The 20,407-nt window shown below is 48.1% G+C and overlaps 2 pseudogenes; one reads left to right on the top strand and one right to left on the bottom strand.

The window, feature by feature from the left end:
* The window catches only part of LOC147118889 (uncharacterized), a 121,230-nt pseudogene extending 102,645 nt beyond the window's left edge, over positions 1-18,585 (bottom strand).
* Positions 7,523-9,620, top strand: LOC147118890 (uncharacterized; annotated as a pseudogene).
* Positions 18,586-20,407: the final 1,822 nt, after the last annotated feature.

Consider the following 20,407-nt stretch of genomic DNA (forward strand, 5'->3'; position numbering starts at 1 on the left):
AATCCTCTACTCCTGAAATCCTCTACTCCTGAAATCCTCTACTCCTGAAATCCTCTACTCCTGAAATCTTCTGCTCCTGAAATCTTCTGCTCCTGAAATCCTCTACTCCTGAAATCCTCTACTCCTGAAATCTTCTGCTCCTGAAATCTTCTACTCCTGAAATCCTCTACTCCTGAAATCTTCTATTCCTGAAATCTTCTACTCCTGAAATCCTCTACTCCAGAAATTTTCTACTCCTGCAATCTTCTACCCCTGAAATCCTCTGCTCCTGAAATCCTCTACTCCTGAAATCCTCTACTCCTGAAATCTTCTACTCCCGAAATCTTCTACTCCTGAAATCCTCTGCTCCTGAAATCTTCTACTCCTGAAATCTTCTACTCCTGAAATCTTCTACTCCTGAAATCTTCTACTCCTGAAATCTTCTACTCCTGAAATCTTCTACTCCTGAAATCGTCTACTCCTGAAATCTTCTACTCCTGAAATCCTCTACTCCTGAAATCCTCTACTCCTGAAATCTTCTACTCCTGAAATCTTCTACGCCTGAAATCTTCTAGTCCTGAAATCTTCTACTCCTTAAGTCTTCTACTCCTGAAATCCTCTACTCCTGAAATCTTCTACTCCTGAAATCTTCTACTCCTGAAATCTTCTACTCCTGAAATCTTCTACTCCTGAAATCTTCTACTCCTGAAATCTTCTACTCCTGAAATCGTCTTCTCCTGAAATCTTCTACTCCTGAAATCCTCTACTCCTGAAATCCTCTACTCCTGAAATCCTCTACTCCTGAAATCCTCTACTCCTGAAATCCTCTACTCCTGAAATCCTCTACTCCTGAAATCTTCTACTCCTGAAATCTTCTACTCCTGAAATCTTCTACTCCTGAAATCCTCTACTCCTGAAATCCTCTGCTCCTGAAATCCTTCACTCCTGAAATCCTCTACTCCTGAAATCTTCTACTCCTGAAATCTTCTACTCCTGAAATCCTCTACTCCTGAAATCCTCTACTCCTGAAATCTTCTAGTCCTGAAATCTTCTACTCCTGAAATCCTCTACTCCTGAAATCTTCTACTCCTGAAATCCTCTGCTCCTGAAATCTTCTACTCCTGATATCCTCTACTCCTGAAATCCTCTACTCCTGAAATCTTCTAGTCCTGAAATCTTCTACTCCTGAAATCCTCCACTCCTGAAATCTTCTACTCCTGAAATCTTCTACTCCTGAAATCCTCTACTCCTGAAATCTTCTACTCCTGAAATCCTCTACTCCTGAAATCTTCTACTCCTGAAATCCTCTACTCCTGAGATCCTCTACTCCTGAAATCCTCTACTCCTGAAATCTTCGACTCCTGAAATCCTCTACTCCTGAAATCCTCTACTCCTGAAATCCTCTACTCCTGAAATCCTCTACTCCTGAAATCTTCTACTCCTGAAATCTTCTACTCCTGAATTTTTTCTACTCCTGAAATCCTCTACTCCTGAAATCTTCTACTCCTGAAATCTTCTGCTCCCGAAATCTTCTGCTCCCGAAATCTTCTGCTCCAGAAATCTTCTGCTCCTGAAATCTTCTACTCCTGAAATCCTCTACTCCTGAAATCCTCTACTCCTGAAATCCTCTACTCCTGACATCTTCTACTCCTGAAATCTTCTACTCCTGAAATCCTCTACTCCTGAAATCTTCTACTCCTGAAATCTTCTACTCCTGAAATCCTCTACTCCTGAAATCCTCTACTCCTGAAATCCTCTACTCCTGAAATCCTCTACTCCTGAAATCCTCTACTCCTGAAATCCTCTACTCCTGAAATCTTCTACTCCTGAAATCCTCTACTCCTGAAATCCTCTACTCCTGAAATCCTCTACTCCTGAAATCCTCTAATCCTGAAATCCTCTACTCCTGAAATCTTCTATTCCTGAAATCTTCTACTCCTGAAATCTTCTATTCCTGAAATCCTCTACTTCTGAGATCCTCTGCTCCTGAAATCCTTCACTCCTGAATCCTCTACTCCTGAAATCCTCTACTCCTGAAATCTTCTATTCCTGAAATCTTCTACTCCTGAAATCCTCGACTCCCGAAATCTTCTACTCCCGAAATTTTCTACTCCTGAACTCTTCTACTCTTGAAATCTTCTACTCCTGAAATCTGCTACTCCTGAAATCCACTACTCCTGAAATCCTCTACTCCTGAAATCCTCTAATCCTGAAATCCTCTACTCCTGAAATCTTCTACTCCTGAAATACTCTATGCCTGAAATCCATTTTTGGGCCTTTTCTCCTTTGTTAAAGAAAGACTTGTATTCATACAGCACCTTTCACAACTTCAGGAGATCCCAAAGCACTTTACAGACAATGAAGTACTTTTGAAGAGCAGTCACTGTTGTAACATAGGAAATGCAGCAGCCAATTTGCGCACAGCAAGGTCCCACAGACAGCACTGTGATAATGACCAGATGATCTGTTTTAGTGATGTTGGTTCAGGGAGAAATGTTGGCCAGGACTCCAGGGAGAACTCCCCTGCTCTTCAAAATAACATCATGGGATCTTTTACGTCCACTTGAGAGGGCAGATGGGGCCTCGCTTGAACATCTCGTCCGAAGACAGCACCTCTTTCAGTGCCGCACTCCCTCAGTACTGCATTGCGCAAGTCTCTGGAGGTGGACCAGATCCCACAACTTACTGACTCAGAGACAAGAGAGAGAGAGAGTGCTCCCACTGAGACACAGAGAGAGAGAGAGAGAGAGTGCTTCCACGGAGACACAGAGAGAGAGCGAGAGAGAGAGAGAGTGCTTCCACGGAGACACAGAGAGAGAGAGAGAGAGAGAGGGAGAGAGTGCTCCCACTGAGACACAGAGAGTGAGAGAGCGAGAGAGAGAGAGAGAGAGGGAGAGAGGGAGAGAGGGAGAGAGAGAGAGAGTGCTCCCACTGAGACACAGAGAGAGAGAGAGAGAGAGAGCTCCCACTGAGACACGACTAACACCCGATCATTACTCTGGATTATTTCAGTTCTCATACCTTCAGTTACTCTCATGGACAAGTCCCAGCTCCCCATATCATCCAAAGTGCCTCTCCTGGCCTTGGTATCCAGGAGAGGGATCGATATCATGTCCATGTAGCTGCCCTGGGAGTGTTTGATGGGACAGTGTAGAGGGAGCTTTATTCTGTATCTAACCCAAGCTGTACCTGCCCTGGGAGTGTTTGATGGGACAGTGTAGAGGGAGCTTTACTCTGTATCTAACCCGTGCTGTACCTGCCCTGTGAGTGTTTGATGGGACAGTGTAGAGGGAGCTTTACTCTGTATCTAACCCGTGCTGTACCTGCCCTGTGAGTGTTTGATGGGACAGTGTAGAGGGAGCTTTATTCTGTATCTAACCCAAGCTGTACCTGCCCTGGGAGTGTTTGATGGGACAATGTAGAGGGAGCTTTACACTCTATCTAACCCGTGCTGTACCTGCCCTGGGAGTGTTTGATGGGACAGTGTAGAGGGAGCTTTACTCTGTATCTAACCCGTGCTGTACCTGCCCTGTGAGTGTTTGATGGGACAGTGTAGAGGGAGCTTTATTCTGTATCTAACCCGTGCTGTACCTGCCCTGGGAGTGTTTGATGGGACAGTGTAGAGGGAGCTTTACTCTGTATCTAACCCGTGCTGTACCTGCCCTGTGAGTGTTTGATGGGACAGTGTAGAGGGGGATTTACTCTGTATCTAACCCGTGCTGTACCTGCCCTGTGAGTGTTTGATGGGTCTGTGTAGGGGGATTTACTCTGTATCTAACCCATGCTGTACCTGCCCTGGGAGTGTTTGATGGGGCAGTGTAGAGGAAGCTTTACTCTGTATCTAACCCATGCTGTACCTGCCCTGGGAGTGTTTGATGGGACAATGTAGAGGGAGCTTTACTCTGTATCTAACCCATGCTGAACCTGCCCTGGGAGTGTTTGATGGGACAGTGTAGAGGAAGCTTTACTCTGTATCTAACCCGTGCTGTACCTGCCCTGGGGGTATTTGATGGGGCAGTGTAGAGGGAGCTTTACTCTGTATCTAACCCAAGCTGTACCTGCCCTGGGAGTGTTTGATGGGTCTGTGTAGGGGGAGCTTTACTCTGTATCTAACCCGTGCTTTACCTGCCCTGGGAGTGTTTGATGGGACAGTGTAGAGGGAGCTTTACTCTGTATCTAACCCATGCTGTACCTGCCCTGGGAGTGTTTGATGCGACAGTGCAGAGGGAAATTACTCTGTATCTAACCCGTGCTGTACCTGCTCTGGGATTGCTTGATGAGACAGTGTAGAGGGAGCTTTACTCTGTATCTATCCTGTGCAGTACCTGCCCTGGTTGTGTTTGATGGGACAGTGTAGAGGGAGCTTTACTCTGTATCTAACCTGTGTTGTACCTGCCCTGGAAGTGTTTGATGGGTCAGTGAAGTGGGAGCTTTACTCTGTATCTAACCTGTGTTGTACCTGCCCTGGGAGTGTTTAAGGCAGACAATCGGTGCTCAGAACACCCGATTCTTCGGCACTGACATCCATCACCTCGATGAGAACAACATTTAACCCAAAGATAAGAACCGAAGCAAGGGCTTCTTGGATGATGAGGGAGATAGAGAAGATGATGAAACCAAAAAAGAGGGTGTATGATGCATGTCAGGTGAATTCTTCAAGGGAAGACCAGACCAAATACAATAAGTTGAGAGGGGATGTGAATATGAAAATCAGATTGGCAAAGAGAATATGAGAGTAGAATGGCGGTTAACATAAAAAGGAACCCAAAAATCTTCTACCGGCATGTAAACAGTAAGCGGGTAGTAAGAGGCAGGGTGGGGCCTATTAGAGACAAAGAAGGTGAGATATGCTTGGAGGCACAGGGCAAGGCTAGAATACTCAATGAGTACATTGTATCGGTGTTTACTAAGGAGGTGGATGCTGACAAAATATCAGTAGAAGTGGAAAAGGTAGAGGCAATGGAAAGGGTGAAAATTAATAGACAGGATGTACTAAGAAGGCTGGGTATGCTTAGAGTGGACAAGGTAGAGTCATAGAATCATAGAAAGTTACAGCACGGAAGGAGGCCATTTCGGCCCATCGTGTCCGCGCCGGCCAACAAAGAGCTATCCAGCCTAATCCCACTTCCCAGCTCTTGGTCCGTAGCCCTGCAGGTTAGAGCATCCCAAGTGCACATCCAAGTACTTTTTAAATGTGGTTAGGGTTCCTGCCTCTACCACCCTTTCAGGCAGTGAGTTCCAGACCCCCACCGCCCTCTGGGTGAAGACATTTCCCCTCAAATCCCTTCTAAACCTTCCCCAATGACTTTAAATCTGTGCCCCCTGGTTTTTGACCCCTCTGCTAAGGGAAATAGGTCCTTTCTATCCACTTTATCTATGCCCCTCATAATTTTATACATCTCAATAAGGTCTCCCCTCAGCCTCCTCTGTTCCAATGAAAATAGACCCAGCCTATCCAGTCTTTCCTCATAGCTAAGATTCTCTACTCCCAGCAACATCCTTGTAAATCTCCTCTGCACCCTCTCTAGTGCAATCACATCTTTCCTGTAATGTGGTGACCAGAACTGCACGCAGTACTCTAGCTGAGGCCTAACTAGTGTTTTATACAGTTGAAGCATAACATCCCCTGCTCTTGTATTCTATGCCACGGCTAATAAAGGCAAGCATTCCGAATGCCTTCTTAACCACCTTATCTACCTGGCCTGATACCTTCAGGGATCTGTGGACATGCACTCCAAGGTCCCTTTGTTCCTCTACACTACTCAGTGTCCTACCATTTAATGTGAATTCTTGTTAGCCCTCCCCAAATGCATTACCTCACACTTCTCCGGATTGAATTCCATTTGCCACTGTTCTGCCCACCTGACCAATTTATTGATATCTTCCTGCAGTCTACAGCTTAATTCTTCAGTATCAACCTCACAGCTGATTTTAGTATCATCTGCAAACTTCTTAATCATACGCCCTTTCTTCAAGTCAAGATTGTTGATATATACCACAAAAAACAAGGGATCCAGTACTGAGCCCTGCGGAACCCCACTGGAAACAGCCTTCCAGTCACACAAACACCCATCAACCATTACCCATTGCTTCCTGTCACTGAGCCAGTTTTGAATCCAACTTGACACTTTGCCCTGGATCCCATGGGCTTTTAACTTTGTGACCAGTCTGCCATGTGGAACCTTATCAAAAGCCAAAGTTGCCTGGTCCAGATGGCTTGCATCCTAGGTTGCAAAGGGAATTGGGGGAGGAGATAGCAGAAGGGCTTGCCATAATTTTCCAATCTTCCCTAGATGCAGGGGAGGTGTCTGAGGATTGGAAAGTGTCAAATGTGACACCATTGTTCAAGAAAGGGTGTAAGGACAATCCTAGTAACTACAGGCCAATCCGTTTAACATCAGTGGTGGGTAAAGTTTTAGAAACAATAATCAAGGAAAAAATTAACGGGCACTTGGAAAGGTTTAAGCTAATTAAGGAGAGCCAATACGAATTTGTGAAAGGCAGATTGTGTTTGACTAATCTAATTGAATTTTTTGATGAAGTAACAGAGAGGATTGATGAAGGGAATGCAATGGATGCTGTCTGCATGGATTTTCAGAAGCAGTTTGACAAAGTATCACATAGAAGGCTGGTTAATAAAATTGAGGCTCATGGAATAGGTGGGTCAGTGGCAGCTTGGATAAAGAATTGGCTTAAGGACAGAAAACAGCGAGTTGTGGTAAATGGCTGTTTTTCAGACTGGAGGATGGTAGACAGTGGTGTTCCCCAAGGGTCAGTGCTGGGGCCACAGCTTTTTTTTGATAAAAATAAATTACCTGGATATTGGAATACAGAGTAGAATTTCTAAATTTGCCGATGTTACCAAACTTAGGGGTGTGGCAAACAGTGAAGATGATACCAATCGACTGCAACAGGACATAGAAAGGCTAGCAGACTGGGCAGACAAGTGGCAGATGGAATTTAATACAGAGAAGTGTGAGGTGATGCATTTTGTCAGAAGGAACAGGGAAAGACAATATACACTTAATGGCACAGTTTTAAAGTGTGTGTAGGGACAGAGGGACCTGGGAGTTAATGTGCATAGGTCCCTGAAGGTGGCAGGACATATTGAGAGAGTGGTTAGCAAAACATATGGGATCTTGGGCTTCATAAATAGAGGTATTGAGTACAAAAGTAGAGAAGTTATGCTGAATCTTTATAAAGTGCTGGTTAGGCTACAACTGGAGTATTGCGTCCAGTTCTGGTCACCACACTTTAGGAAGGATGTGAAGGCCCTTGAGAGGGTGCAGAGGAGATTTACCAGAATGGTTCCGGGGATGGGGATCTTAGCTACAAGGACAGGTTGGAGAAGCTGGATTTGTTTTCAATAGAGCAAAGGAGGTTGAGGGGTGATTTGAAAGAGATGTACAAGATTATGATGGGTTTGGATAGGCTAGACGGGTAAAGGCTGTTCCCACTAATTGATGTTACAAGGACTAAGGGACACAGATTTAAGGTTTTGGGCAAGAGATACAGGGGGGATGTGAGGAAAAACTTTTTTACGCAGCGAGTGGTGATGATCTGGAACTCGCTGCCGACGGAAGTGGTGGAAGCGGAGACACTCGATGTTTTCAAGGGGAGACTGGATAGGCACTTGAGGGAAATGCATTTGCAGGGCTACGGGGATAGAGCGGGGAATGGGACTGACTGGATTGCTCTCCAGAGAGCCAGCACGGATTCCATGGGCCGAATGGCCTCCTTCTGTGCCATTATGATTCTAAACCAGACTGGGCGGGCCAGAGGTAGGAGTTAGTAAAGGAATAATGGCGGCCAGCTTACTTTTCACGGTGGCTGAGGACCTGGACACTCAGGTTTCTGTATAATTTATTGATTCATTTTGTTTCTTGCCCCTCCGGCCCAATCTCAATGAAATGACAAAAACATTTTGTTCTCAGCCATCAATAGTGGGGTGTTTACACAGAATCCCCCGCGCGGCAGAATGTGCCCTATCAATGACCACAGGAGCCCAGTGCGCAGGCGCAGGACCGGTGTGCTCTGAGCATGTGCAGTGCGAGTGTTGGCGATAGTCTGAAACGGAAGACACGGTTCCGGGAGGCGGTAGGAGATTGTGGGCTCGGGGAGGAATTGGACCCGCGGGTGGGCTGGGAAGCTTCATTAACACCCGGTGTAGGCCTCAGGCCCCAAATAAGAACCCACAGGCCCCGGATTTGTCCTGCGGTGACAGGCCCGGCCGCCCGGGTCAGTGGCTTCACTGGCCGCCATCTTGGACAGGGCGGGATCACGGCGCATGAGCGACCATCTTGGCCAGGAACAGTGAGTGGGTGGGGCTTCAGGGTCCCAGTGACCAGGAGAGACAATCATTGACTCATTGATTTTATGCTCACTCTGCACACAGCGGGTTTCTCACCATTTTCATAAAGGATTTCAGACATCAGTGTGACTGGAAAAGCACCGAGACACACACACCCGAGTGAGATTGTTCTAGTGCACTGACTGTGGAAAGAGCTTTAACCAGTTACACAGCCTGAAAAAAGATCGCACCATTCACAGCGGGGAGAAACCGTACATGTGTTCTGTGTATGGACGAGGCTTCAACTGATCGTCCAACCTCGAGAGACACAAGGACACCCGTGGAGAAACCGTGGAAATGTGGGGACTGTGGGAAGGGATTCAGTTGCACGTCTGAGCTGGAAAATCATCGACGCAGTCACACTGGGGAGAGACCATTCACCTGCTCCGAGTGTGGGAAGGGATTCACTCACTCATCCAACCTGCTGACACACCGGTGAGTTCACACTGGGGAGAGGCCGTTCACCTGCTCTGTGTGTGGGAAGGGATTCAGCCTCTCCTCCACTCTGCTGAAACACCAACTTGTTAACTCTGATAAAAGGCCTTTTAAATGTTCTAAGTGTGAGCTGAGCCTTAAAAGCACAAAGGATCTGTTGAGACACCAACGCACTCACACTGGGGAGAGACCGTTCACCTGTTTTGAGTGTGGGAAGGGATTCACTAATACATCCAACCTGCTGACACACCAGCGAGTTCACACTGGGGAGAGGCCAGTCTCATGCTCTGTGTGTGGGAAGAGATTCACTAATTCATCGAACCTGCTGGCACACCAGCGAGTTCACACTGGGGAGAGGCCATTCACCTGCTCCGAGTGTGGGAAGAGATTCACTCATTCATGCAATCTACTGAATCACCAACGAGTTCACTCTGATGAGAGACCTTTTAAATGCTCGGACTGCGGGAAGTGCTATAAAAGTTCCGGGGAACTGACATGCCACCAACGTGTTCACACTGGGGAGAGACCGTTCAGTTGCTCTCACTGCGGGACGGGGTTCAGTCGATCATCTGACCTTACTGTACACCAGCGCACTCACACTGGAGAGAGACCGTTCACCTGCTCCGTGTGTGGGAAGGGATTCACTCAGTCATCACACCTCACTTCACACCAATTTGTTCACACCAGTAAGAGACCTTTTCAATGTTCTGACTGTGAGAAGAGCTTTAAAAGCAGAAATGATCTGCTGAGACACCAACGTATTCACACTGGGGAGAGGCCATTCACCTGCTCCGTGTGTGGGAAGGGATTCACTCAGTTATCCAACCTGCTGTGACACCAGAGACTTCACAAGTGACTGCAGGGGTTGGATTCTGCTGTTATTGCTGCTGTTAATCACATCTAGGACTGAACCATATTCATTCTGACAGTTGGGGTTTGTTACTGCTGATGTTAATGATCCCTGTAACTGGGCTGGAGTTTAATATTCTGGATATTTGTCAAAAAAATTTGCTTTGTTTTAAACACGTTGTTATGGATTTCTCATCTCTCTTCACTGACAGCAAGCTCCCCATGCGGGTTAATCTCGAGGCCTGTAAGAAACGTGTCCCAGCCGCTCTCTTCCATGGTTCAGAGCTCCTAGGCACGGAGCAGAAGGCTCCTTTACAACTGTGTTTAGAGTCGGGAAGAACAACAGTGAATGCTGGAAACGTGCTGTCAAATCAGAGATTGGTGTCAAACTGTGATCTGTTCCTGACTGAAAGTGAAATGGCAGGGTTAAGATTCCTGTCTAAAAATGACTGTGGTAATTATTCTATGTAGATTTAACGGGTCAGAAATTCGGGTCGGAGGCATCCCGCAGGCACAAGCCTCCGACCTGCACTTACATAGTGCGCCTGCCGTTGTGCTGTGGGGCCGCGTGGGATTCCGATCCTGGGCCTCCTCCAGCTGTTGGCGCGCAGTGCTTGTGTATCCCAGCGGTGAAGTTAGTTCGCAGCATCCCCTGGGATCACGTGGGCCATGGGGAGCCAATCGGAGCAGGGAATCTCTATTCATAGATTTGACAGGAAGACCCCAAAAGTAGCGGCCCCAAAACCTAAGTAAAACTTCAAATAATTTTTTTTTTAAATCACATTTTTAAAATAACTATAAATTACATAAATTAACTATTATAAACAAAAATTTAAATTTTTGAAAAAAATTAATTAAAGTTTTTAACAGGGCTAAAAATAAACTTACGTTTCTTTAAAGTATTTAAAAATGATAAACCTGTGGAAAAAATGTTTTAATTTTACTTAAATAACCTCTTACCTTGTAAAAAGCAGGCCTTGCGACTGCTTTTTTCATGCGCAGTTGCTAGGGACTTACCCGCACGGAGAAACCTGTAAAAAAATCGGAAGTTCCAGGCATATGCGCTGCCTCTCCGGCGCACACGTTTGACCTGTGAATCCCTTCCTTCAAGGGAACGGAGCAAAAACCGGCACTTTCGTTGGCCCTACGCATGAGTACACAGCGCGTACTCACCCGTGGGGACCCAAATTTCTGGCCCCATATGTTTGTGTGACAGTCCTGAGTCTACAACCCATTTAAAATAAACCCGTTTAAAATAAATTGGTTAAAGTCTGCATTAAAATAGCAGAGGGAGGAGCTCACAGGAGCCTGTTAACTGCTGGTACAATTATACAACAGACATTTGATCTCCAGATAAAGCAGGACCTGCAGCGTGTTTCCAGGAATTCCCGGTTTTATTGATGTGTGTGTTAGACACCAGGATAACTAAAAATACACAACCTGGAACATCCACGGGGGTGCGATCCCAACAGTTACTCTGGGATCACTCCCGTTGTGGAACTCGACCACTGACCCTGCTGAAGGTTGTAGGCTCAGGGAGTGGGGCCTCCAGGAGCGGACAGTAAGAAAGCTGGGCTTCAGTATCCTGACAAATATATGGTGAGGAACCAGAGAAATCCTTACTGAGGAACCGTCTGGGGTTTTACCAGTCAGTGTAGGTCTCGGGGTGAATGATGTCTGACTCCCCGAACTGTCTTACATTGAACCCAGTTTGGAACAAGATGAATTCAGTTTATAGGAGAATAGGGACAAATATAACCCACAATTAAGGAAGACAAAAGCAGCCATTGGAGAAGCTCAGAGATCTTTGGAAAAGAAAATGCTGCACAATTGTGGTAATAATAGTAAAAGCTTTTCCAGCTACGTCAGGAGTCAGAAGACCATTAAAGATGGTTTAAGGTCACTGAAAGACAGTCCAGGACAGATTGAAACAGATTCCCAGGCTGTGACAGAGCTGTTGAATGACTATTTCACATCAGTCTACGCTCCTGTGGATGATGCTCAGATTCCAGCTGTGGGATGTGCTGTCGACAATAACATCATCAATATTAAAATAGAAAAGGATTGTCATCTTGGATAAAATAGGAGATCTGAAATTAGATGGCGCTCCAGGTCCAGATGATATCCACTCACGGGTGTTTAAAGAGATGGGACGGTGCTCTGTGAGCCCCTTGCCTGTATCATCAACAGCTCCATAGAGTCAGGGATTGTTCCCTGAGATTGGAAGGCAGCTCACCTCGCTCCCATTTTCCAAATCGGGGGCAGATCAGAGCCGGGGAACTACAGGCCCATCAGTGTGACCTTGATCACAGGGAAGATGCTTGAAGGGATCCTGAGAGATGCTGTTTATGATCACCGGGGAAAGGGAAGGGGCCGTTAGAGAGACTCAACACGGCTTCCAGAAAACAAGGTCACGTCTACAAACTAGCTGGAGTTTTGTGAAGAAGTTGTTAGGTTGGTGGATGAGGGGAATCCGGTTGACATTGTCGACCTCGGGTGTCAAACTCATTTTCTATGGTGGGTCTGATCCGATATCCTGGCACTTGTTGTGGGCCACATTCAGCAAAAGTTATTAAAATAGGAATAAATGAAGATAAACTATATCAGTGATTATTTACAGTTAGATTTTATTTACAGCTGCTGCAGCTCCCGATCCCTGGCACCTCTCAGCTTGAACCACTGCATCAACATTTGGAGCAAGTGACTGGGCTGAGGCCTGTCCTGGATAAAAACATGAGGATCACTTGTCACCACAGAACCTTGTTACCCAACCACTGACCCTGGAAGTGAATTCCACAGCCTCACAACTCTCTGTGTGAAGAAGGTTCTCTTGATCATTATTCTAAATCTTACATTTAATCTTGTATCAATGGCTCCTTGTCTTGATCTCTCAACCACTGGAAACAGCCTGATTCTATCTACCCCATCCCACCTTTCATCATTTTAAACATTTCTATCATATCCTGGAATATGTGTTGAATATGAGAAGGACGAGTCCGAACAGAAAGGACACAAAGTCAGACTGGGCCCGAGACTGAGCCACCTACCATTCTGGTCAGGAATGCACCTGTACTTCCTGGACTCCTTTTTGTCTGCGATGTGGGCGTCGCTGGCAAGGCTGGTATTTATTGCAATTATTGCCCCTCCCTAACTGCCCTTGAGAAGGTGGTGGTGAGCCGCCTTCTTGAACCGCTGCAGTCCGTGTGGTGAAGGTCCTCCCACAGTGCTGTTAGGGAGGGAGTTCCAGGATTTTGACCCAGTGACGATGAAGGATCGGCGATTATATTTCCAAATAAGGATGGTGTGTGACTTGGAGGGGAACTTGGAAGTGGTGGTGTTTCCATGCGCCTGCTGCCCTCGTCCTTCCAGGTGGTAGAGGTCATGGGTTTGGGAGGTGCTGCTGAAGAAGCTTTGGCGAGGTCATGGGTTTGGGAGGTTAACCAAAGGTTTTTAGGGATATGGGTCAAAGGCGGGTATATGGAGTTAGGTCACTGATCAGCCATGATCTCATTGAATGGTGGAACAGGCTCGAGGGGCTCAATGGCCTTCTCCTGTTCCTATGCTGCCGAAGAAACCTTGGCGAGTTGCTGCAGTGCATCTTGGTGGTGGATGGGGTGCCGATCAAGTGGGCTGCTTTGTCCTGGATGGTATCGAGCTTCGAGTATTGTTGGAACTGCACTCACCCAGGCAAGTGGAGACTATTCCATCACACTCCTGACTTGCACCTTGTAGATGGTGGAAAGGCTTTGGGGAGTCAGGAGGTGAGACACTCGCCGCAGAATACCCAGCCTCTGACCTGCTCTTGTTGCCACCTGATCTGCTTACAACCACAACTGGCTGCCTCAGTGATTATTAGATAAACCACAAGCACACAACACTCTCTGCTGCACACACCTTGTAAGCATTATCTCTGGGCCTCCACAGTGAGGTGGTAAACTGCAAGAAGAGGGGAAAAGAGGAGCCCTTCCTTCCCATGACAATCTGCGTGCTTTACTCTGTAACCTTTACTCTTCAAATAAAGTCACTCCCTGCGGCTCTTTTCAAGGTTTCTTTGGTGACCTTTTCCCGCAGTTCAGAATATTGACAACACGACCGACCTGCATCATCGGAGACATCACAATGACTATTGACAACACGGCCGACCTGCATCATTGGTGACATCACAATGACTATTGACAACATGGCCGACCTGCATCATCGGTGACATCACAATGACTACTGACAACACGGCCGACCTGCATCACCGGTGACATCACAATGACTATTGACAACATGGCCGACCTGCATCACCGGTGACATCACAATGACACTGAATGGTTTAGGGTTCGTGGTCGGGGTCTTGGGGTTCGGGGCTGGTGTTACACTTCGGGGTTTGAGGTGGTGGTTATGGGTTAGTGGTTAGGACTAGGAGTTAGGGTTAGAGGTTAGTGGATATGATATGGGTTAGAATTCGTGGTTAGTGGTTTGGCGTTAGGAGATAGTGATTGAGGTTACAAACCACTATTGACAATGCCAGTGTCACTGGACATGTCCTTTTTCTTTCATTTTTTGATGTGTGCTCAATACACACATTGAAGGTGAGAAAGAAGCAGAGGGTAATGGTTGATGGGGGGTTTTTGTGACTGTAAGGCTGTTTCCAGTGTGGTTCTGTAGGGCTCAGTACTAGGTCCCTTGCTTTTTGTGGTATATATCAATGATCTAGACTTGAATATAGGGGGTATGATTAAGAAGTTTGCAGATGATACTAAAATCGGCTGTGTGGTTGATACTGAAGAAGGAAGCTGTAGACTGCAGGAAGATATCAATAAATTGGTCAGGTGGGCAGAACAGTAGCAAATGGAATTCAATCCGGAGAAGTGTGAGGTAATACATTTGGGGAGGGCTAACAAGGAAATACAAGGCATATAAGGTAGCCAAATCTAGTGGGAGGATAGAGGATTGGGAAAACTTTAAAAGACAGCAAAAAATAACAAAAAGATTAAGAAAGGGAAGATAGATTATGAAAGTAAATTAGCAAAAAATATAAAAACAGATAGTAAGAGTTTTTATAGTTATATAAAAAGAAAAAGGGTGGCTAAAGTAAATGTTGGTCCCTTAGAGGATGAGACCGGGAAATTAATGGTGGGAAATATGGAGATGGCAAAAACACTGAATGAATATTTTATATCAGTCTTTACAGTAGAAGACACTAAGAATATCCCAACACTGGACAAACAGGGGGCTAAAGGGGGGGGGGGGGGGAGGAGCTAAACACGATCAAAATCACTAAGGAAGTGGTACTCGGTAAAATAATGGGACTCAAGGCGGATAAATCACCTGGACCTGATGGCTTACATCCTAGGGTCTTGAGGGAAGTGGCGGTAGGGATTGTGGATGCATTGGTAATAATTTTCCAAAACTCCCTGGACTCAGCAAAGGTCCCGGCAGACTGGAAAACTGCTAATGTAACACCCTTATTTAAAAAGGGCAGTAGACAGAAGGCTGGAAACTATAGACCGGTTAGCCTAACATCTGTGGTAGGTAAAATTTTGGAGTCCATTATTAAGGAGACAGTAACAGGACATTTGGATAATCATAATTTAATAGGACAAAGTCAGCATGGTTTTATGAAGGGGAAGTCGTGTTTGACAAATTTGCTGGAGTTCTTTGAGGAAGTAACATATAGGGTGGATAAAGGGGAACCAGTGGACGTAGTCTATTTAGACTTCCAAAAGGCATTTGACAAGGTGCCACACAAAAGATTATTGCTTAAGATAAAAAATCACGGGATTGGGGGTAATATTCTGGCATGGATAGAGGATTGGCTATCTAACAGAAGGCAGAGAGTTGGGATAAATGGTTCATTCTCAGACTGGCAATCAGTAACTAGTGGTGTTCCGCAGGGGTCAGTGCTGGGTCCCCAACTCTTTACAATCTATATTAACGATTTGGAGGAGGGGACCAAGTGTAACATATCAAAGTTTGCAGATGATACTAAGATGGGAGGGAAAATAGTGAGTGAGGAGGACATAAAAAACCTGCAAGGGGACATAGACAGGCTAAGTAAGTGGGCAGAGATTTGGCAGATGGAATACAATACTGGAAAGTGTGAGGTTATGCACTTTGGCAGGAAAAATCGTAGAGCAAGTTATTATCTTACTGGCAAGAAACTGGAAAGTACTGAAGTACAAAGGGATCTGGGGGTCCTGGTGCACGAAACTCAAAAGGTTAGTATGCAGGTGCAGCAAGTGATTAAGAAGGCCAATGGAATGTTGGCTTTCATTGCTAGGGGGATAGAATATAAAAATAGGGAGGTATTGCTTCAGTTGTACAAGGTATTAGTGAGACCGCACCTGGAATACTGCATACAGTTTTGGTGTCCATACTTAAGAAAGGACATACTTGCTCTCAAGTCAGTACAAAGAAGGTTCACTCGGTTAATCCCGGGGATGGACATATGAGGAGAGGTTGAGTAGATTGGGACTCTACTCATTGGAGTTCAGAAGAATGAGAGGCGATCTTATTGAAACATCTAAGATTGTGAAGGGGTTGGATCGGGTGGATGCGGGGAGGATGTTCCCGATGATGGGTGAAACTAGAACTAGGGGGCATAGTCTTAGAATAAGGGGCTGCTCTTTCAAAACTGAGATGAGGAGGAACTACTTCACTCAGAGGGTGGTAGGTCCATGGAATATGCTGCCCCAAAAAGCTGTAGAAGCTACATCATTACATAAATTTAAAACAGAAATAGACAGTTTCCTAGAAGTAAAGGGAATTAAGGGTTATGGGGAGCGGGCAGGAGTTTGGACATGAGTCTAGGTTCGGATCGGTCATGGTCCTGTGGGTAGCGGAGTGGGCCCAGGGGCCGTGTAGCCTGATCCTGCTCCTATTTCGTGTGTCTAATTCTGTTAGATTCAGGAGATGGTTCTGTGATAGTGGATTGGCGGTTACCATCAGATCAGCCATGATCTCATTGAATGGCGGAGCAGGCTCGAGGGGCCGATTGGCCTACTCCTGCTCCTATTTCCTATGTTCTTATGTTCTTATGTAAAGGGAATACACATTAAATGGTAGGACACTGAGTAGTGTAGAGGAACAAAGGGACCTTGGAGTGTATGTCCACAGATCCCTGAAGGAAGCAGGCCAGGTAGATAAGGTGGTTAAGAAGGCATATAGAATGCTTGCCTTTATTAGCTGTGGCATAGAATACAAGAGCAGGGGGGTTATGCTTCAACTGTATAAAACACTAGTTAGGCCTCAGCTAGAGTACTGCATGCAGTTCTGGTCACATTACAGGAAAGATGTGATTGCACTAGAGAGGGTACAGAGGAGATTTACAAGGATGTTGCTGGGAGTAGAAAATCTTCGCTATGAGGAAAGACTGGATAGGCTGGGTCTGTTTTCATTGGAAGAGGAGGCTGAGGGGAGACCTATTGAGGTGTATAAAATTATGAGGGGCCTAGATAGAGTGGATAGAAAGGACCTATTTCCCTTAGCAGAGGGGTCAAAAACCAGGGGGCACAGATTTAAAGTAATTGGTGGAAGATTTAGAGGGGATTTGAGAGGAAATTTCTTCACCCAGAGGGTTGTGGGGGTCTGAAACTCACTGCCTGAAAGGGTGGTAGAGGCAGGAACCCTAACCACATTTAAAAAGTACTTGGATGTGCACTTGGGATGCTCTGACCTGCAGGGCTACGGACCAAGAGCTGGGAAGTGGGATTAGGCTGGATAGCACTTTGTTGGCCGGCGCGGACATGATGGGCCGAAATGGCCTCCTTCCGTGCTGTAACTTTCTACGATTCTATGCTGTGGGGCACACGCTAAGTCCAGTTGCTGAAAGTGATTAACAGACTGGGTTTTATGTTTCGTGATTCCGGCCGTGTTACTGAGACTTTCCCTGGATACCAAGGCTAGGAGAGGCACTTTGGAAGGTATGGGGAGCTGGGAGTTGTCCATGAGAGTAACTGAAAGTATGAGAACTGAAATAAACTATAATTAGAAAGGAGGAAAGGCCCAAAAATGGAACAGTCGGTAACAGGACATCAATTAGTCTCCTCTTGTCTTACAGAAATAAAGAACACAACAGTGAGTGTTTACACCAAAACTGGCTTGACAGATATCCAGAAACCTAAACTCCAGCCCAGTTAAAGGGGTTATTAACATCAGCACAAACAAAGGATGTGATTAATGGCAGAATCGAACCCCCTGCAGTCACTTGTGGACTTGCTGGTGTCTCAGTAGGTGAGATGTTCGACTGAATCCCCTCCCACACACGGAGCAGGCGAATGGTCTCTCCCCAGTGTGAACTCGCTGGTGTCTCAGCAGGTTGGATGACTGAATAAATCCCTTCCCACACACGGAGCAGGTGAATAGCCTCTCCCCAGTGTGAACTCGCTGGTGTGTCTGGAGATTGGATGCAGAAGTGAATCCCTTCCCACACACGGAGCAGGTAAAGGGTCTCTCCCCAGTGTGAACTCGCTGGTGTTGAATAAGGTGAGATGATTGCCTGAAGCTCTTCTCGCAGTGAGTGCAACTGAACGGTCTCTCGTCTGTGTGAACAAGCTGATGTTTAATTAGATCTGCAGAGAGTTTAAAGCAGTTCCCACAGTCAGAGCATTTAAAAGGTCTCTCATCAGTGTGAACTCGGTGGTGTAATTGGAGGCTGGACGACAGAGTGAATCCCATCCCACACACGGAGCAGGTGAACGGCCTCTCTCCGGTGTGACTGCGTCGATGAGCTTCTAGCTGTGATGGGGAACTGAATCCCTTCCCACAGTCCCCACATTTCCACGGTTTCTCCGTGGTGCGGGTGTCCTTGTGTCTCTCCAGGTTGGACGGTCAGTTGAAGCCTCATCCACACACAGAACACATGTGCGGTTTCTCCCCGCTGTGAATGGTGCGATGTTTTTTCAGGCTGTGTAACTGGTTAAAGCTCTTTCCACAGTCAGTGAACTGGAACACTCTCACTCGGGTGTGTGCGTCTCGGTGCTTTTCCAGTCACACTGATGTTTGAAATCTTTGCCCACAGATAGAACAAACATTCCTCTTTCCACATTCAGAGGCCGATGATATTCAGGTCCTGATGAATGGAGTGACTCTGTCAGATCTTGATGTGATGTTTGGTTTGAGTTTGCGATGTGTAAATGCTGCCCTTCTCACAGCCTGTAAAAGGAGTTTACAAAAGCCATCACTGAGAGTCCAGGATAGAAATTGACAAGATTCTCTCCTCCTGGTTCCTGCGCCCTGCTGCCCCCCTGAGCCTCTCAAGATGGCAGCCGTTACCCCGGGTGAAAGCCCCGCAGCTACCGCCCCGCTCGGGGCAAACGCCTGGCCTGGAGGCTCTTGTTCGGAGCCTGAGGCCCACCCCGGGTGTTTGTGAAGCGGATAATGTTGAGTGTTTTAATAATGGGGCCTGGGGCCGGACTCGGGGTGTGAGCGGACGGCATCCCCCCCGGGGTTCACGAACCCACTCCCTGAGCTCAGGGTGTGAGCGGCCCGCGTCCCCCCGGGGTTCATGAACCCGCTCCCCGAGCTCGGGGTGTGAGCGGCCCGGGTCCCCCCGGGGTTCATGAACCCGCTCCCTGAGCTCGGGGTGTGAGCGGCCCGCGTCCCCCCGGGGTTCATGAACCCGCTCCCCGAGCTCGGGGTGTGAGCGGCCCGGGTCCCCCCGGGGTTCATGAACCCGCTCCCTGAGCTCGGGGTGTGAGCGGCCCGCGTCCCCCCGGGGTTCATGAACCCGCTCCCTGAGCTCGGGGTGTGAGCGGCCCGCGTCTCCCTGGGGTTCATGAACCCGCTCCCCGAGCTCGGGGTGTGAGCGTCCCGCGTCCCCCCGGGGTTCATGAACCCGCTCCCCGAGCTCGGGGTGTGAGCGGCCCGGGTCCCCCCGGGGTTCATGAACCCGCTCCCTGAGCTCGGGGTGTGAGCGGCCCGCGTCCCCCCGGGGTTCATGAACCCGCTCCCCGAGCTCGGGGTGTGAGCGGCCCGGGTCCCCCCGGGGTTCATGAACCCGCTCCCTGAGCTCGGGTGTGAGCAGCCCGCGTCCCCCCGGGGTTCATGAACCCGCTCCCTGAGCTCGGAGTGTGAGCGTCCCGCGTCCCCCCGGGGTTCATGAACCCGCTCCCTGAGCTCGGGGTGTGTGCGTCCCGCGTCCCCACGGGGTTCATGAACCCGCTCCCTGAGCTCGGGATGTGAACAGCCCGCGTCCCCCCGGGGTTCATGAACCCGCTCCCTGAGCTCTCTCACCTGATGTGTCAGCGGCTGCTGCCAAGGGCCGCGCATGCTCAGCTCACACCGCCCGGGTGATTGACGGGAGCTGGGGCCAATAGGAAGAGCGGGGCGGGGCTGGAGGATCGAACGTGCGGCCGGTCCTCCAAGCAATCAGAGTGTGTGAGGGTCGGGGCTTGACCTTTAAACCGGAACAACAGATGGTGAGCTGAGCATGCGCGGACATTGGCAGCAGCCCCTGACACATCGGGTGAGAGGTCAGGGAGCGGGTTCATGAACCCCGGGGGGACGCGGTCCGCTCACACCCCGAGCTCAGGGAGCGGGTTCATGAACCCCGGGGGGACGCGGGCTGCTCACACCCCGAGCTCAGGGAGCGGGTTCATGAACCCCGGGGGGACGCGGGCTGCTCACCCCGAGCTCAGGGAGCGGGTTCATGAACCCCGGGGGGACGCGGGCCGCTCACACCCCGAGCTCAGGGAGCGGGTTCATGAACCCCGGGGGGACGCGGGCCGCTCACACCCCGAGCTCAGGGAGCGGGTTCATGAACCCGGGGGGACGCGGACCGCTCACACCCCGAGCTCAGGGAGCGGG

Source organism: Somniosus microcephalus, chromosome 4 (assembly GCF_052327205.1).
Source record: "Somniosus microcephalus isolate GS21.2 chromosome 4, FLI_Smic_1.0, whole genome shotgun sequence".
Lineage (NCBI taxonomy): Eukaryota > Metazoa > Chordata > Chondrichthyes > Squaliformes > Somniosidae > Somniosus > Somniosus microcephalus.